Source organism: Polypterus senegalus, chromosome 8, assembly GCF_016835505.1.
Source record: "Polypterus senegalus isolate Bchr_013 chromosome 8, ASM1683550v1, whole genome shotgun sequence".
NCBI classification, from domain to species: domain Eukaryota; kingdom Metazoa; phylum Chordata; class Cladistia; order Polypteriformes; family Polypteridae; genus Polypterus; species Polypterus senegalus.
Window position 1 is genome coordinate 138,894,677 of NC_053161.1, and position 17,475 is coordinate 138,912,151.

Consider the following 17,475-nt stretch of genomic DNA (forward strand, 5'->3'; position numbering starts at 1 on the left):
ACGTTATTTTCCTTTTCTTTATCATTACTTCTTTAACACACTACTTCTCCGCTGCGCGTGGGTATTTTGCTAGTAAATAATAAATGGTACGGTCGTAGGAACATCTCATCTCTTTCACACTCCTGCTTTGCTGATATGGAACATCTGCAGCCTCATTACTTGCCACGAAGTTTTCTGCTATCATCCTCACCTATGTCTATTTAAACTCTCAGGCTAACTTAGGTAAGGCCTAAACTCTATGATGTGCTTAGTAATTAAACATCTTAATGTATCATTTAGTGAAGCAGAGGACTTTAACAAAGCTAACCTGGGATGGATCAATCCTAACTTTCACAAGCACATCACATGCCCAACCAGAGGGAGAAACACACAAAACTATTGTTACACTCATTTCAATTCAGGCTCTAAAGCAGAGGTCACCAACTCCAGTCCTGGAGGACCACCATGACTGCAGGTTTTCATTCTAACCCTTTTCTGAATGAGTGACCTGTTTTCTCTGCTAATTAACTTCTTTGAACTAATTTTAATTGACATGTTCTTGAAGACTCAGGTCCCTTAATTGTTTCTTTTTCCTTAATTAGCAGCCAAACAATAATGAGATGCAAAATGACCAAAAACAAAACAACTGGTGTCCATCATGCAATATCTGAAAATAAAGAAAGATGAAGGTCTCAGGAATGTCGATATGCTCAGGTCCCCAAAACATTTTAACAGTGCTCTTTGAAAGAGAAAATCCACAATTTCGGAATTGTCTGCTGATGCACCACAAGAGCAGCAACAAAGCCACAAAATTAAAGAACGGGTTCAATTAACAAGAATTGGCACCTCATTAAGCAGATGGTTGGAGTGATAGTGGTTGGAGTTTGAGGCCCAGACTTAGTTGGTCTTCTGTTGGTTCACTCTCTTCACATTTTATTTCTGTTTGGGTGCTGTTTAAGGAAAGAAATGAAGCAATGCAGAGGAGCAATGAAGAAATTCAGGGGAACAAATCTTAAAAATGCAATTCAATTAAAATGATTTCACAAGAAGTTAATTAGCAGCATAAACAGGGCACTCATTAAAAAAAAAGGTTAGAATGAAAACCTGCAGCCACAGTGGTCCTCCAGTTCTGGACTTGGTGACTCCTGCTCTAAAGCAATCCTGGTGACCCCTGGCTTTTAGCAGGTTGGACCACTGCTCCACTTTCCTTCTCCCCGAGTATAAACAGTGCATTATAATGGTTCCGTGACGAGAGAGATCAAATGCTTGTCCACCCAATCTGAAGCCGTTGTGCAAGATGCACTTGATGACTTAGAGTGGGATGCGTTCTGGTCAAGCTGTAATGATGTCAGCAAGTTTGCAGATGTGACTGTCAGCTTTGTTGTTATACAAGCGAAGTCCATTGTTCCATCAAGAGCAATCCAGTGTTTCCCCAGTCAGAAGCTGTAGGTCGACAACACCATCTGGGATGTGTTGAACGTGGGATTGCAGACTGGAGAGTATAGTGAGTACAACGTAGCCTGCTACACTCTAAGGAAGGCTGTGGAGACGGCAAAGAAGCAGCACAAGGAGAAAGTGGAGTCTAACTTCCATATGGGGGACAACAGACAATTGTTGCAGGGACTACAGGTCAAGTGAACCAGAAGTGAATGCTGGCGCCTTTGTCTGCTGCTGCTCGCCGGTGCTCTGTTTATGTATTTTTTCTATTTGCCTTTTACTCATTTTTTGCCTTTTACGTTGGATCTGCCTTTGCATTGGATTAAAAACTGATATCACGCATTCCTGTCCCTTGCTTCTTTCAGCTTTAACACGATCCCTCGTAGAACTGTTCTCTGCTGGTTGTAATCTGTGTGGGTAAATGGAACTTTCTTGCTCTTTCTCTGCTCAAGTATCCAGCTTTGCTGAATAGGTGGTAGAAACTGCCCCTTGTCAATTGATGAGTACTTGTGGAAATCCCAGTGGTGACGGTCTACTGGCTAACGTGTTATTTTAATTGGGCTGAGAAGGCACACAATGGATACATTCCTTTGCTGCCAATTTTGAATTTGTTTGGGTGATTTTTGGAATTCTGCTATGATAAACCTCAATTGGTTGTCATGGATTACTATGTCTACTCTGCTACATAATGCAGTCACCTCCAAAAAACTCACCAGGGGCCTCATGTATAACGCCGTGCGTAGAACTCGCACTATAACATGGCGTAAGCACAAAAGCCGAAATGCTTACGCACAGAAAAATCCAGATGCAAGAATCTGTGCGTACTCCAACTTCCACGTTCTTCCGCTACATACTATTTGTTCAAATAAGCCGTGGTATAATCAACAAAAGGAAGTTGATCGAGTGACTTAGCGTGTTGGAGAAAGTTGAAAGCTCACATTCACAAAATCGCACAGTGCCGGAAATAAAAAAGAAGTCACATATTAAAGTCACCGTGAAAAGCCGAATTGTAGCCCACTGTCTGAGTGTCATAAGAAAGCTTATTAGGGTACAGAGAAAAACGCCACACGGTGGGGAAAAAGCACGAAATGTCCACTTCAATCTCGACATTTCCACTTTAATCACGTAGTTTATTTTGTCATTAAAGTAGAACATCATAAAATTCATCTTAAAATTGTTTAATTAACCAGTTTCTAAAATCACATCGTAATTAAAGTAGCACGTTAAATGCTTTGTTTTGTATTTGATTTTCTATGTGCTCTATGTGTGTGAATCACTACTTGCTTCTTAAACCGGCTCTCTTCCTCCAACTGGACACAGAGTCCATTACATTCGTGATATTACAGCTCTCTGAATAGCTAAAATACTGAGATGTATACGTGATGTCATTTTCATGATGATAGGAGTTAAAGCCCGTTATTAAACATGTTTCACTTCGATGAAATAATTTATTGCAGCAGTACTGTCAGGGGCGACTCTAAGCTTGTGGTGGCACTGGGCAGAGGAAGAATCGGTGGCTCCTTAAGCCCGCCAATGTCATGCACGGTGGATGGTCAAGTATGTTGCAGACACTAGCCTCGTGCTCATGATGCAAGCATTTAACTTTTGCCGAAATTTGTCGCTGCGTTTTTAGCTGTGTTGTTATTTTATCTTTCTGTTTTATATTCAATATATATTGGCGTAGCCGTCCTGCAGTCAGTGCTTTTCTTTCCCCAAGTAACCAATCCCCACACAATCAGCTCTGTAATAGACGTTAAGCCATCTGTAAGCTTAGCGCCGATTCTTCAAAACGTTTAAAGAACATTGAAATATCTTCGTAGTACATGTTTAATTATTCTATCCTTAAAGACACTCCCAGTGAAGAATAAAGATTATTTAAATGAAGTTAAAGTTTTATCTGTATAATTTAATAAACATATTTTGCTGCATTTCACCTTAAAAATGATATCGTCATCATATGTAAATACGCGCTTTATAAAGTGGCTCAGGTTGTGCGATATTATAACTATAGTGCAAGTTTACAGTGGGGTGATTGTACTTATAAGTACAAACAGTTCTACAAGGAGCACTTGATTGGCTGCATTTAAAGTTCTTGGGATTAAACTGTTTTGAACCGCGAGGTCCGTACAGGAAAGGCTTTGAAACGTTTTGCGTGGCAGAGACAGCGTGTGCTTAATGCATATACCGATAATTCTCTTTCCGATCAGCTGCTGCCGTGATTCACACTCAGATACAGTGATATAAATACTCTGAGTGGTGCAGTGAAAGAAATATGGAAAAAGATGATCCGCTGTGGCAACTCCTAACGGGAGGAGCTGAAAGAAGTGAGAAACAACGTTAAAGCAGTTATGGCATTTGGAATACTATGGCTGTTCCCTGGACCATTATATTGTTACGAGTTAATTACAATCAGATGCATTACACTAATAAACAATATGCGGTTAGTTTCTGTGTATTTATAAAGCCGCGTCATGAAAATAATGAGTAATCACACAAGAACAGTACCATTGCTTTGACGCTGGGTGCCGCCAGTTTGCAAAACTGAGCGGAGAACTTGCGTACGACAAGGCATGAGGTACCGTGGAAAAGTGCGTGGCTTTACGCCAAGTGTAGGTTTTATACATCGCGATTTGAACGTGAAAAAGTTCTTACGCAACATTTCTGTCGCGTCGCACCGCTTATACATGAGGCCCCTGATGAATTGTATCGACTTTAAACAAACTATGAATTACCTGCTGATGTCCTGTTTTGCTGCGGCATTCTCCAACATCCAAAGTGCATTCACCGGTGGTCTCGCCATCATTTCTGTCTCAGCAGGAGTAACAGTGGGTCTTTCCTTCACTTTGGTCTGAAGGACGCTCTTGTCCACGTATTTTTGAGCGACATGTTAATCATAACGTGCTGATTCCTCTGGTAAAACCTCTGGAATATGTGTCCATAGACACTTTGAAGTTTGGATTACTTAACACTCAATCTATCTCAAACAAAGCTCTGCTGATTGGTTATTTTATTATAAACACTAAGATAGACTGCTGATGCCTTATGGAGACTTGGCAGCAACCATGTGATTATTTTCATCTAAATCAAGTGCTCCCTCTGGGGTTTGTCTGTATCTCTAAATCCCTTTCTTTGGGGAGGCGGTCTCACAATAATTCACTGCAAAGACCTAAAATTATCACCAATATCTCTTCCAGCGTATCCTTCCTTTGAACTGTTAGTTGGCAAATTCTGTGGACCTTATAGACAGAACTTTTTATTGTTTTAACTACTTTGTGTGCAGTGTCTCCAAATGTCAACCTTATGTGTGATTTTAAGATACACTTTGACACCTCAAGTAATGCACTCACAAATGATTTAATGAAATTCCAGACTGTTTTAATTTAATTCAATATGTGAACTTTTAAACTCATAACAAAGCTCATAATTTAGACTTAGTTTGCTGCTCTGGCATCATTCCTTACAATTTTATTCCTACTGAATTACCCATCTCGGTAATGATTACATTTGATGTTAGCTTACCTCTCAGTAAAATAAAGATTCAGTGTGTGATTTCATTTCTTAATGTCAAGTATGTAAATCCAGAGAGCCTTATTAATTTATTGCAATTTACCACACCACCAGAATTAGTAGGCCATTACAATGTAACTCTGTCTTCTGCCTTTGATGCACAAGCTCCCTTAAAAACATGGACTGCGTCATTTATTCACACTGCTCCCTGGTTTACACATGAACACCATCAGCTCAAGGCCATGGGCCGACAGTTGGAGCGTCTAGCTAAGGGGAGGGGGGTCTTGTTGTACATAAGTTAATGTATTTAAATCATATGTTAACACTAGAATTCCTGAAGTCTACAAAAACACTTGTAATCCTGGCCCACCTTAAATCTCTTTGCACCTCTCCATCAGCCTCTTTTGCTTTGTAAATGCGTCGATCAGCACAAGCAGCCTGCTGACCCATCCCCCGCCATGACGGAGCTCAGCTCAAGCCAAGGCTCCTTATCTGTGTGTGAGGTGAGGTGCCTGGAATTGTATAGAGTAAATAACGTAGTATATTGTTATTTGGAATACATGCATTTCATGTGTGATCCGTGTCTACAAAGGTCTGGGTAAGTGTAGAATGAAAAGAAATGAGAGAAGTGCAAGAATTGCCAAACACATACCTAAAGCATAAACCTTTTTCATGTTATAGTAATAATGACGAGAAGTGTATAATGTGTGAAGACTTGTCCAAATATCAAATAAACATGTGCGCTTTTATTCAAAGATATAACGAAAGAAAAAAAAAACATTCAATTCATATGTGGCTGTCAATGAGTTAAAAACTCAAGCTCAAATGTCAATCGGCAGGTAGTTTACATGTATTCGTAAATGATGCAGAGGTAAGAAATGCTGCCTTATAACCCGAAGGTCCCGGGTTTGAGACCAGGCACTCTGTGTTTTTAGTAGTGAGCTGCTATTAATATTATTATCTATATATATAATTCACTAAGGCAAGACAACCATGGAAAGCACGCAGGAAGGAGCTATGCCCACCAACTCCTGGCACCTCCGAGCCACGTTGACTGTTCATAGAGGCATGTTTCTCGCGGAGGTGAATCGCCATATGCAGCGTGTAAAACGGTTTGCGAGGGGTATCTCATGGTATCCTTAAAACAGTCCATTACAACTGAGGTTAAAACACAATGAAGTAAGCAGTCTTTAAAAACCTAGTTTTCGGTTACGACGCTGTGTGTAGGTTCGTTTCGTGCTTTTTTACAATGTTGCTTTTCTTGCTGATTTATTACATTACCAATTTTTTGAATGTTAATTTTCTCCCTTTGCTGATTATTTCTGCAATTTAATAAAAACATACATTTGATTTAAGTCTGTAACAGCCGGTGTAAATTTGGCTACTTGCAAAACTTAGCTCTTGTTTATTTATTATTCAGTTTTATTCTCTCAGTGACGTTCACGTGGAGCAACGAACTTGCCTCTCCCTCTTTGAGTTGAGAGCATTTATCTCAATTCTTTTTACAAGAGCAGCACTGTGGCTGATGCCTACTCAGAAGTGTTTGTTGTATCAGCAATCAGTGATACGATGTCCTGTGACTGCTGTCAGACTGGACAAAGGTACGACCGTAGCAACAGACAGCTTCTTCACATTTCGTTCTCCAGCTAATAGACTGCTGTAACGCAATGCAACTCTGCTTGGCACCATGAAGTAAAATTGGACGCACACTGTCAGGATGCCGCTGTCAGATCTAAGCACTAGCGTGGCAAATTGATTTTATACTGAAGTGACGTTAGCTGCAGGTGGAGGTGCCATTTTACTTATGCATTGCTTACAACTTATTTAAAATTCTGCTAAGGATAATAACCTGTTCTAAATCCGCTGAACATATTACACCTATCCTGTCCCAACTTCACTGGCTCCCTGTTTACTATCGAATACAATACAAAATACTGCTCTTAACATTTAAAGCTCTCCACAGTCTTGCTCTTCCCTACCTTACTGATCTCCTACAGACTTATACTCTCTCTCGCTCACTTAGATCTTCATCTGCAGCTCTACTTTCTGTTCCACACATCAAACTCTGTTCTGTGGGAGCTCAAGCATTCTCTCATAGTGCTCCTCAACTCTGGAATTCTCTTCCCTCTCATATCTGTCAACTAGACTCAATAACACATTTTCAAAACTGCCCTCAACATGTATCTCTTGAAACTGGCATACCAATTAAGAATTTAACACTGCCTGTTATATTTGTTGTTTGCCACTACCTCTGTACCTTATTGCTATTTGATTTTATCATCCACCTTGTTTTTATATCTTATTACTGTTGTTTAATTTCATTGTAAGGTGACCTTGGGTGTTAAGAAAGGCGCCTAATATACAGGTGCCGGTCATAAAATTAGAATATCATGACAAAGTTGCTTTATTTCAGTAATTTCATTCAAAGAGTGAAACTTGTATATTAGATTCATTCATTACACACAGACTGATTTATTTCAAATGTTTATTTCTTTTAATTTTGATGATTATAACTGACAACTAATTGAAGTCCCAAATTCAGTATCTCGAAAAATTAGAATATTGTGAAAAGGTTCAATATTGAAGACACCTGGTGCCACACTCTAATCAGCTAATTAACTCAAAACACCTGCAAAAGCATTTCAGTGGTCTCTCAGTCTAGTTCTGTAGTTTACACAATCATGGGGAAGACTGCTGACTTGACTGTTGCCTAAAAGACGACCATTGATACCTTGCACAAGGATGGCAAGACACAAAAGGTCATTGCTAAAGAGGCTGGCTGTTCACAGAGCTCTGTGTCCAAGCACATTAATAGAGAGGCGAAGGGAAGGACAAGATGTGGTAGAAAAAATTGTACAAGCAATATGGATAACCGCACCCTGGAGAGGATTGTGAAATAAAACCCATTCAAAACTGTGGGGGAGATTCACAAAGAGTGGACTGCAACTGGAGTCAGTGCTTCAAGAACCACCACGCACAGATGTATGCAAGACATGGGTTTCAGCTGTCGCATTCCTTGTGTCAAGCCACTCTTGAACAAGAGACAGCGTCAGAAGCGTCTCGCCTGGACTAAAGACAAAACTGCTGCTGAGTGGTCCAAAGTTATGTTCTCTGATGAAAGTAAATTTTGCCTTTCATTTGGAAATCAAGGTCCCAGAGTCTTGAAAAAGAGAGGAGAGGCACATAATCCACGTTGCTTGAGGTCCAGTGTAAAGTTTCCACAGTCAGTGATGGTTTGGGGTGCCATGTCATCTGCTGGTGTTGGTCCATTGTGTTTTCTGAGGTCCAAGGTCAACGCAGCCGTCTACCAGGAAGTTTTAGAGCACTTCATGCTTCCTGCTGCTGACTAACTTTATGGAGATGCAGATTTCATTTTCCAGCAGGACCTGGCACCTGCACAAAGTGCCAAAACTACCAGTACCTGGTTTAATGACCATGGTATCCCTGTTCTTGATTGGCCAGCAAACTCGCCTGACCTTAACCCAGTAGAAAATCTATGGGGTATTTTGAAGAGGAAGATGCAATACGCCAAACCCAACAATACAGAAGAGCTGAAGGCCACTATCCGAGCAACATGGGCTCTCATAACACCTGAGCAATGCCACAGACTGATCGACTCCATGCCACGCCGCATTGCTGCAGTAATCCAGGCCAAAGGAGCCCCAACTAAATATTGAGTGCTGTACATGCTCATACTTTTCATGTTCATACCTTTCAGTTGGCCAACATTTCTAAAAATCCTTTTTTTGCATTGGTCTTAATTGATATTCTAATTTTCTGAGATACTGAATTTGGGACTTTCATTAGTTGTCAGTTATAATCATCAAAATTAAAAGAAATAAACATTTGAAATACATCAGTCTGTGTGTAATGAATGAATCTAATATACAAGTTTCACTTTTTGAATGGAGTTACTGAAATAAATCAACTTTGTCATGATATTCTAATTTTATGACCGGCACCTGTAAATAAATGTATAATCATTATTACTACAGACCATTACTGACTTTAGAGGTAAAACCACTCTGTGAATTGACTCTCCTTTGGCTAACACATTGCATGCTTCCTCTGTATGGTTTGACACTAACTGAGTGTTTATTAACTTGCCAGTTAGTGAAGATAATAGAGCCAGTTTCCAGCATTGCTCAGAACAGTGGAGATGAGGTCTCTTTTTTGGTGTGCAATGTCCTTCATGCTCTGAGGCGTGTGAACTTCAGGAAAGCATCACGTCAAGTTGGAATTTCCGGGCGCATTCTTAAATTTTAAGGCGATTAGCTAGCTGGAGTGTTTACATCCATCTTCAATGACTCTTTAGACCAGTCTGTGGTTCCTGCCTATTTTAAAACATCTGTTTTTGTACCCATACCAAAGCAAAACAAACCCACATGCTTAATGATTACCGCCCCATAGCATTCATATCTCTTGTCATGAAGTACTTTGAGGGGATTGTTAAAAATTCAATGTGGTCTTTCCTTTCAAAGGACTTTGATACACACCAATTTGCATACAATACAAACAGGTCTACAGATGATGCTGTCTCACATATTCTGTACACCTCTTTGTCCCATTTAGACAACAACAAGGTTAATTATATAAGAATTATTAAGAGTGCACCATCTGAGGGTGATTTTGGAGAGTTTAAGGAAGCAGGGTTCTTGAAATAGAAAGAGGAAAAAGATTAGTAAAAAGGAAAGAAACAGAAGTGAAGGCTATTGCTGATTTTTGAGAGGTAAACAAGAAGGACAAAACGGAAAACCTCTGCACTGCCGATGAGTTTATGGAGAGCAGGTTGGCAGGCAAGAGCTCTAAGAGGTGGTTACATTCTTATCAGCTAGCAGGCTGTAAGGCAGAGCTGAGGAGAGGGTGAGAGAGGCCATAACAGGAGGTGAAATGATGGGATTCCAACGTGGTGGCATCTGGGAAAGAGTGCAGCACCCTAGGAGTTGCAGTGATTGATGCAGTTGGCAGCTTCAGGTCTGCTGGTTCCAGCTGAGGTGACAAGTTAAAAGCATGTGACAGGCTGCATCCACGGGGCATTCAGGGGTCCTGACAAGAACAGAGAATGGAAAAGAGGACTGTTCATGGATTTTACCTTTCCGATTTTAATTTTAACATTTATTGGATTTTACTTGGATCACTCTGACAGTGATAGATTTATGGCATCAGTGCTTGGCATCCACACTGTTTTGTACATTTGTTTCGAATGCACTTTAATTTTTGCATGTTTTGAATAAACCGCTACTTGTTTTTGCTAGGTAAGGTATGTCCTTGGAAGTTGGCAGTACCAAGGCTGTAGGCACACAGGTCTCAGCTGGAAAAAACAGCTACCTCCCATGACCAGGGACCTCATGTATAAACTGTGCGTATGCACAAAAATGTTGTGTACTCCCATTTCCATGCTCAAATCACGATGTATAAAACCTATACTTGGAGTAAAGCCACGCACATTTTCACGCTAGCTCAAACCCTAGTGTACGCAAGTTCTCTGCTTGGTTTTGCAAACTGGCGACACCCAGCGTCAAAGCAGTGCTTTTGTTCCAGTGTGGTTTCCCTTTCTTTTTTAGATCCACATCCCTGACACGGCTTTATCATATCCACTGAAATTAACCGCATATTGTTTATTAGTTTAAGGCATCTGATTGTAATTAACCTGTAACAGTATAATGGTCCACGGAATAGCCAAACTATTCCAAATACAGTGGAACCTCGGTTCACGAACGTCTCGGTACACGTACAACTCGGTTTACGACCAAAAAGTTCGCCAAACTTTTGCCTCGGTTCATGACCACACACTCGGTATACGAACAAGCCAGTTTCCCTTTCGGTTTGTGCCTGCAGATGATTTCCATACGTGTTGCATTGTTCTCGGTCAGACATGCGTGCATGCTTTCGCTGTGAATTCTTTGTGCTCTATTTCATTTCCCTTCCAGTTCGTACACGCCGATTACTGTATTTAAGCACGTGTTGAGCCGCTCCCTGTTCATTGTTCTCAGTCAGACGTGTGTGCTTTATCTGTGATCTCTTTGTGCTCTACAGTATTTTGTGTGCTTTTGCAGTTAGCCATGGCATCTAAGCAAGTGAAGAGTGGTGAGAAGAATGTTTTGCAGAAAATTGAAATCGAAGTAAAGAAAGAAATTATTGAAAAGTATTGAGCGTGGCATTCGTGATTTCGACTATTCTAAAGCAGAAAGAATCTATTAAAGCAGCTGATGTTGCAAAAGGAGTTACAGCGTTAACCAGGCAGAGACGTCAAGTGCTGGAAGAGGTGGAAAAACTGTTTACCAGTTTACTCATTTACCAATTTAAGAACCCTTGTGCTTTTAATCAGCACAATGTAAACAAAGCCAGACTGCCAGTGATGTGGAGGGCAAACATGAAGGGCTGGGTCACAAGGACTTTGTTTTTGGAATGGCTGCATGAGGCTTTCGCTCCCACCAGCTAAACAGCTAAAAAACACCAGTAACCCAAAAAATCACAAGAGAGAAAACACCTGAAGGAAATGCGAATATTTAGCGGCAGCATGTCTATGAACTTAATTTAAACTTAAGCTTTACACCTTGCTTTCCTATTGATATGTCTACAAAGGCTTGTTCAGCTTAAGAGGGTTGTTCCTTTCTTACTGCATCAATAAACAGCTCGTCTTCTTCTTTATCTGAGACATTACACACTGCATGCACAGGTTTACCTTTCCCAGTCCTGCAAACGTTAGTGAAGTGGTTCAATTTACCACATTTTTTACACTGTCTTCCTTTAGCTGAACATTGACTTTTTCCACTGTGTGCTTTCTTTCTGCAGTAGCTGCACTTATGAATATGCTTGTATGTGTCACTCGCTTCATATTCTTTTGCTGCCTTCTAAATTGTGTAATGCGTTTTTTGTTCAGCGCTCCTTGGAGCTATTGCTTGTTGTCTGCGTACTGTGTTCACAGTCAGTTCATGTGAGCCGCTCGAAGTACATGCATCGAAGGTTCTCAGCTGTGGTTGTGCTATCTCATGCAATCTTGCGATGTCCACGGCTTTATTTAATGTTAGCTCAGACCCGGCACTTAAAAGTTTCTGTCACACTTTTGCTGAGTTTGTGCCAAACACTATTCTATCCCTAAACATCTCATCCTCGTTTGCATAAGCACAGTCCTTCACCAGCAATTTTAACTCCATTACAAAGTGATTAAAAGTCTCATTTATACTCTGCGTCTTCTCATTAAACTTGTATCTCGCGAATATCGTATTCGTCTTAGGCATGACACACGCCTCAAAACGGTCATAATAAGTTTTCAGTACCTTGGCTTCCTCCTGGGTGAGATACCATGTGTTAAAAATGTCTCTTCCTTTTTCCCCCCCGAGTCCACAAGAGCAGGTAGCTGCATTTCTCACTCTCGTCTTTGCCTTTTAGCGGGCCAGAAAACATCAGCTCCATGTGCTGTCGGAACTTTTTCCATTCTCCAGGCAGGTTAAGAGAATCCCAGTCAATTCATGGCGAGGGAACTCCAACAAAATCCATGACTGTCCTCAGTTCTGACACCATGTCTTGTTTTCACAAATTGTGAAAAGTGAAATGATGGCGAGACTTTCTTTTAAAGTATGCAGGGAAACTTTATTTATTACAGCTCTTACATTCACGGCATCTGTGCTCTAAATTAACTTCCATAATAGTAACCTTGAGGTCCCTTTTTCTGGTGCCTTCCTGATGACATAGGTGCCTAAACCATGCCTGATAATAATACATTTCAATGACATATAAATATTACAGTGATCACCTCGATAGACATCTCACCACCCAAATCGCTACTCGTGAATCTAAGATGTTTAACAGGCATTCCTGGTATTAACTTTTTGATTTGCCTGCGAATATTTAGCGGCAGCGTGTCTATTGTATTGCTGCTGATGGACAGCCTTATATGGGCAGGCACTCAATTACGGGAGGCGTGTGTATGGGGACGAATATAGGCAGGCAGCCAACTACGTGGGGATAAGTAAATAAATCAAGATAAGTAACATTCAATCTGGCTTTTATACAAGTATCATATAAAGCTTCTTATGTAAAGACCATCACAAAATATAATCACAAACATGAGTTTGCACGATACATTGGCAAGCTCTGTAAGCCATTCTGTTTCTTTGAAGGACAGGTGATTGGCAGGATGACGCCGGACTTGTCCTGTATCAAAACGGTGCATCTTTCGCCTCTACGCCTGATGCAGCTGCATTGTTCTTATACGTGAGTGGACGTTTCTTGCGGGGAGGGCTTCTGTTCTCTTTCTCCGATCAGAGTTCACCACTTTTATAGCGCATCTTTATTTGAAAACAGCCGTGTCAGATCAGGGTGAGCGTGAACGCAACTGAGAGAATAAAACTGAATAAAAAAAAACGCTAACCTTTACAAGTACCATACATTTACACCGTCTGTTACAGACTCAAATCAAATGTATGATTTTATTGTATAATAGTAACAATAAGAGCAGCTCACTACTCAAAATGTTTATTTGAGCTGACGTTAAGACTCGAATCCAGAACCTTCTGAATTGGAGTCAGCAGCTCTAACCAGTATACTACCCGAGAAGTCAGGACAACAAGCAGCACTAACCTGATTTCTTTTACTTCGGTTATAGTCTTAGAAAAAAAGCGCATTTGTTCTGTTATACTTGTATCTTTTGTGAAAGTGCTTATTTAATATTTGGACTTCAGTCTTCACACATTATACACTTCATGTATACATTTTGTCATTAGTACTAAAACATGGAAAAAGTTTGTCTTTTAGGTATGTGTTCAACATTTCTGCCATCCTACACTTACACAGATCTTATTGGACACGGAACACATTTGAAATGCATGTGTTACGAATAACAATATATTTTTTTAGCCTAGGTACCTAACTCACTGATAAACAAGGCTTCATTTGGGAGAGGTTTTTGCATTTTTTTCGGCGGTCGAGGGGATGGTATAGCAGGCTGCTTGCTGCTTGGGATTATTGACCCATTTACAAGACAAAAGAAGCTGAATGGAGACGTGCGAGTGAATTTAAGGTGAGCCGGATTTACGGGTTTTCTCGTAAGCGTTGGTAATTCTAGTGTTAAGCATTAGAGTACACTCTCTCTTTGCTACATGAACCTTGTCAGTGCTGTGCTGCTGCTGCTTCCTAAGCTTGCCTTCTGCTGTCTTTTGCCACTTCATAGGGAAAAGGCACGATTAATTCTGACCCAAGAGTTTAGATGCTGAAGTTCCCTTCTTGAAGTAATGGCTTCTCGGCCTTGCCAGTCTATTTGCACACAGCCTTGGCTTTACTGACTGTGTCTCAGCTTCAAGTTCACAAAGAGAAGAAAATGTCACCTTTTCTACTCCTCATGGAGAGGGTGGCCCATAACTTCTTATGTTTCTGAGACCAGGTTTCAGAAGGTCATTTTACCTATTTTTTCCCCATCTTTGAGATGATCGCCGGGGAGTTTAGTTAGTGTTAGGTGAATATCCCAGAGAGCTTCTTCAGGATGGTGAAGAGAGTTTTTAAGGATCTGTTGAAGCTTCTCTTTATTTGATTAAAGTCATTTCCAGTTATAAAAATCAGTGCTTTCTAATAGGCAAGTTCTTCTGTCCATCTTAGCCGTTCACCCTTTAACACTAGAATCCCTGAGGCTTACAGTTTTATTCGTTAGATTGACCTCCTTAAATTTTCCTGACATATGCCAGGAAGCTCGTAGCTTCTTATCACAGCGCTAATAGCCTGTTTTTGCTTTGCAAATGTGTGGTTTAGCAGAACACAGCCTGTTACACCAACCACCCCTAATTCAGTCAGATGAAGGCACCACCCTGCTGCAATCCTGAAAACTGAAGTCTGTGTTGGAAGTGTTTATCTGGCGATGTGTTTGTATGGAATTATATAGGTAATTAAATACCGTTATTTGAAATACATCCATTTCACGTGTCTTCCGTGTCTACAATGTTCTGTGTAAATATAGAATGACAGAGGAAATGCGAGGCAAGAAATGCTGAGCACATGGCAAAAGCAGAAAATGTTTTCATATGTTATAGTAATAACGACAGAAAATGTTTTCATATGTTACAGTATAATGTAGTCATTCAAATGACACTTTAATGTGAATGTCCGTGTGTTTTAAATACAATACATAAGAGACAGGCTGAAAGTTATCCGTTTTAGGCTTCAAATCATTAGATCATTGGAAAGGAAAAAAAATCTTTGATATAAGAGCCTAACACTGCAGACTAACAAGTCATAAAATTAAATAAGGTCTGAGATTGGCAAGGTTTGTGCAGACACTGCGGCCCTCTAGGGCTGACAGTGCCTACCCCTGGTTTAGAGAAGTATTCATTGATGTAATTGAAAACTTCAATTCTGGCATTTATTAGCACCATCTTATTATTTGGAGAAGCGCCATACAACATTATCCATTATAGGGTTGCTTAGTATACTGCCATTGAAAAAGTGGCAAAGAACCCAGTTTTTAAAAAATAGTTCATTTTGGTAATTTTGATACTGGAAGTAAATAAACAGTTTTGAAAGACCTTGTTCTCTGGTCTTCATTCTTCTGTTCCCCAGCACGCTGCAGACTCCACAGGCGACAAACACTCCCTTGCCCCTTTTAACACACTATAGCAGTGTGCCATAAATACGAATCCAAGACATTATAAAGGTTTGTGGCAGCCACCCGTATATTGTTTTTCCCAGCTGCAAAAGGGCTTTATGAATCAAAAGCACGATGTGCATATCACAGAGTCCAAAACAGAACTGGCTATAGTAGCCCAAGATGAAGGCTTTAAAGGTCTAGAGAGGAAATGATGTCATCAAAGGGGCCGGAACCAGAAGTGATGTTATCAAAGGGGCCGTCTTAGGAAGTGACATCATCAAGGGGGCTGGCTTCAGAAGTGACATCATCAAAGGGACCGGCTTCAGAAGTGACATCTTCCAGGATTTCCCGGGAAGGGTCTGTAGGGAACTGAGAAAGACAGTCAGCGTACTCCGCTGCCCCCTGGTCGGATGTTTTATTACAATTACTCAGGCCCTTTAGCTGCCTCCTACTCGCACGTGTGTGACAAGTGTTTCTTACACTATGGGTTGTGACTTAGTTGACAGACATGTTTTTAATGGGTCGCTGCATGATTATGTGGTATAATTGCAAAAGTTCATTCAAGTGTAAATTCTGTGTCAACTGATGTATTTGCTGCTATTTATTATACTTTTTTTGCAGCAGTATGTGAAGCTACATCATTGATGCATTGATGAGAACTTTTATTTCTTTGGCACAAAAATTTAATACGTTTTCCTCAACTCCCATCTTACAACCTGTTGAGCAGTCAGTCTGAGAAGGCTAGGGAGGATGAACTGAATGAAGAGTTTGTGAAGAGAAGAAACCGGCGTTAGATTGAAATGTCAGAATGAAAATAACAGGTACAGGACAATGATGTGACAATTTTCAGGGTGCTATGAAGGCTGGGTGAATTGGGTGGGAGTATATATATAATGCCATGCCACTGTTGCATGCAAAATGTTTTTTTAATGGCAAGAAACAACTCACTTAATTGGTATACATTGAATCCAAACCTGTAGTGGAAGTGTACATTTTGTCTTCTTGTCTTCTTCCTGTATGAAAGTGGTCTGATGAATGTCCATCAGCTGGTATTTTAGAGGTTGTATTTGCTAGAGAACTGACGGAATACCAGAAACTATGAAAAAGATTATATAAACATTCAGAAAAAATGCCAGTTGGTAGAGTTAAAAATTTCAAATTGGTCTTGGTCATTGGTCGAGGTTAATTGAATTGTTAAATGGAATTCATTTAGAAAAATATTGTTGATGGTTAAGGTAATTTTAAAAATGTTACTTAAAAAATATTATTTAAGAAATAGTTAAAAAGCTGCATTTATTAATTAATTTTTGACTACTTCATTCCTAATTCGGCACCATGTGTCAAATGACTAAGTTAAGTGACCTTTCATACTGTGCAGGAATCTATTCCTGTTTTCAATGTAATGGTTTAAGGTTTAAGCCCCAGGTGTTGGCAAGGTGGATTGTGTTTGTTCTGCCTGTGCGCATGCATGTTAATTCCAGGTGCTCTAATATCCTCCAAAAGACACACAGGTTAGTTGGATGGGCAATGCTAAACTTGCCCTATTGTGTGTCTGTATGTTTTCACCCTGCGATAGACTTTTGGCCTGTTCAGGGGGTGGTTTCTGCCTTGTACCCCATGCTTACTGAAATAGGCACCAACTGCCCAGATTAAGCAGGTTTGTATGGATGGAGTATTGTTTTAACAATATGCTTAGATAGATAGATAGATAGATAGATAGATATACATACAGACAGACAGATAGTTAGTTAGTTAGTTTATTAATCTGAGGGGAAATTCACCATGTTTACCATTTTCTCTTTTAGTAATATTCATGTGAGAAATATGCATGAAAGAGAACAAATCATTTACTTTTTTGTTTTATGGCCATTGTTTTTTTGTCAATTTAAGACTCCACTGTCATTATGATAATAATCCTCTTCTTGGGTACCAGTGCAGTGCTGATTTTCTTATTTGGGTGCTCAGATTAAAAAGTT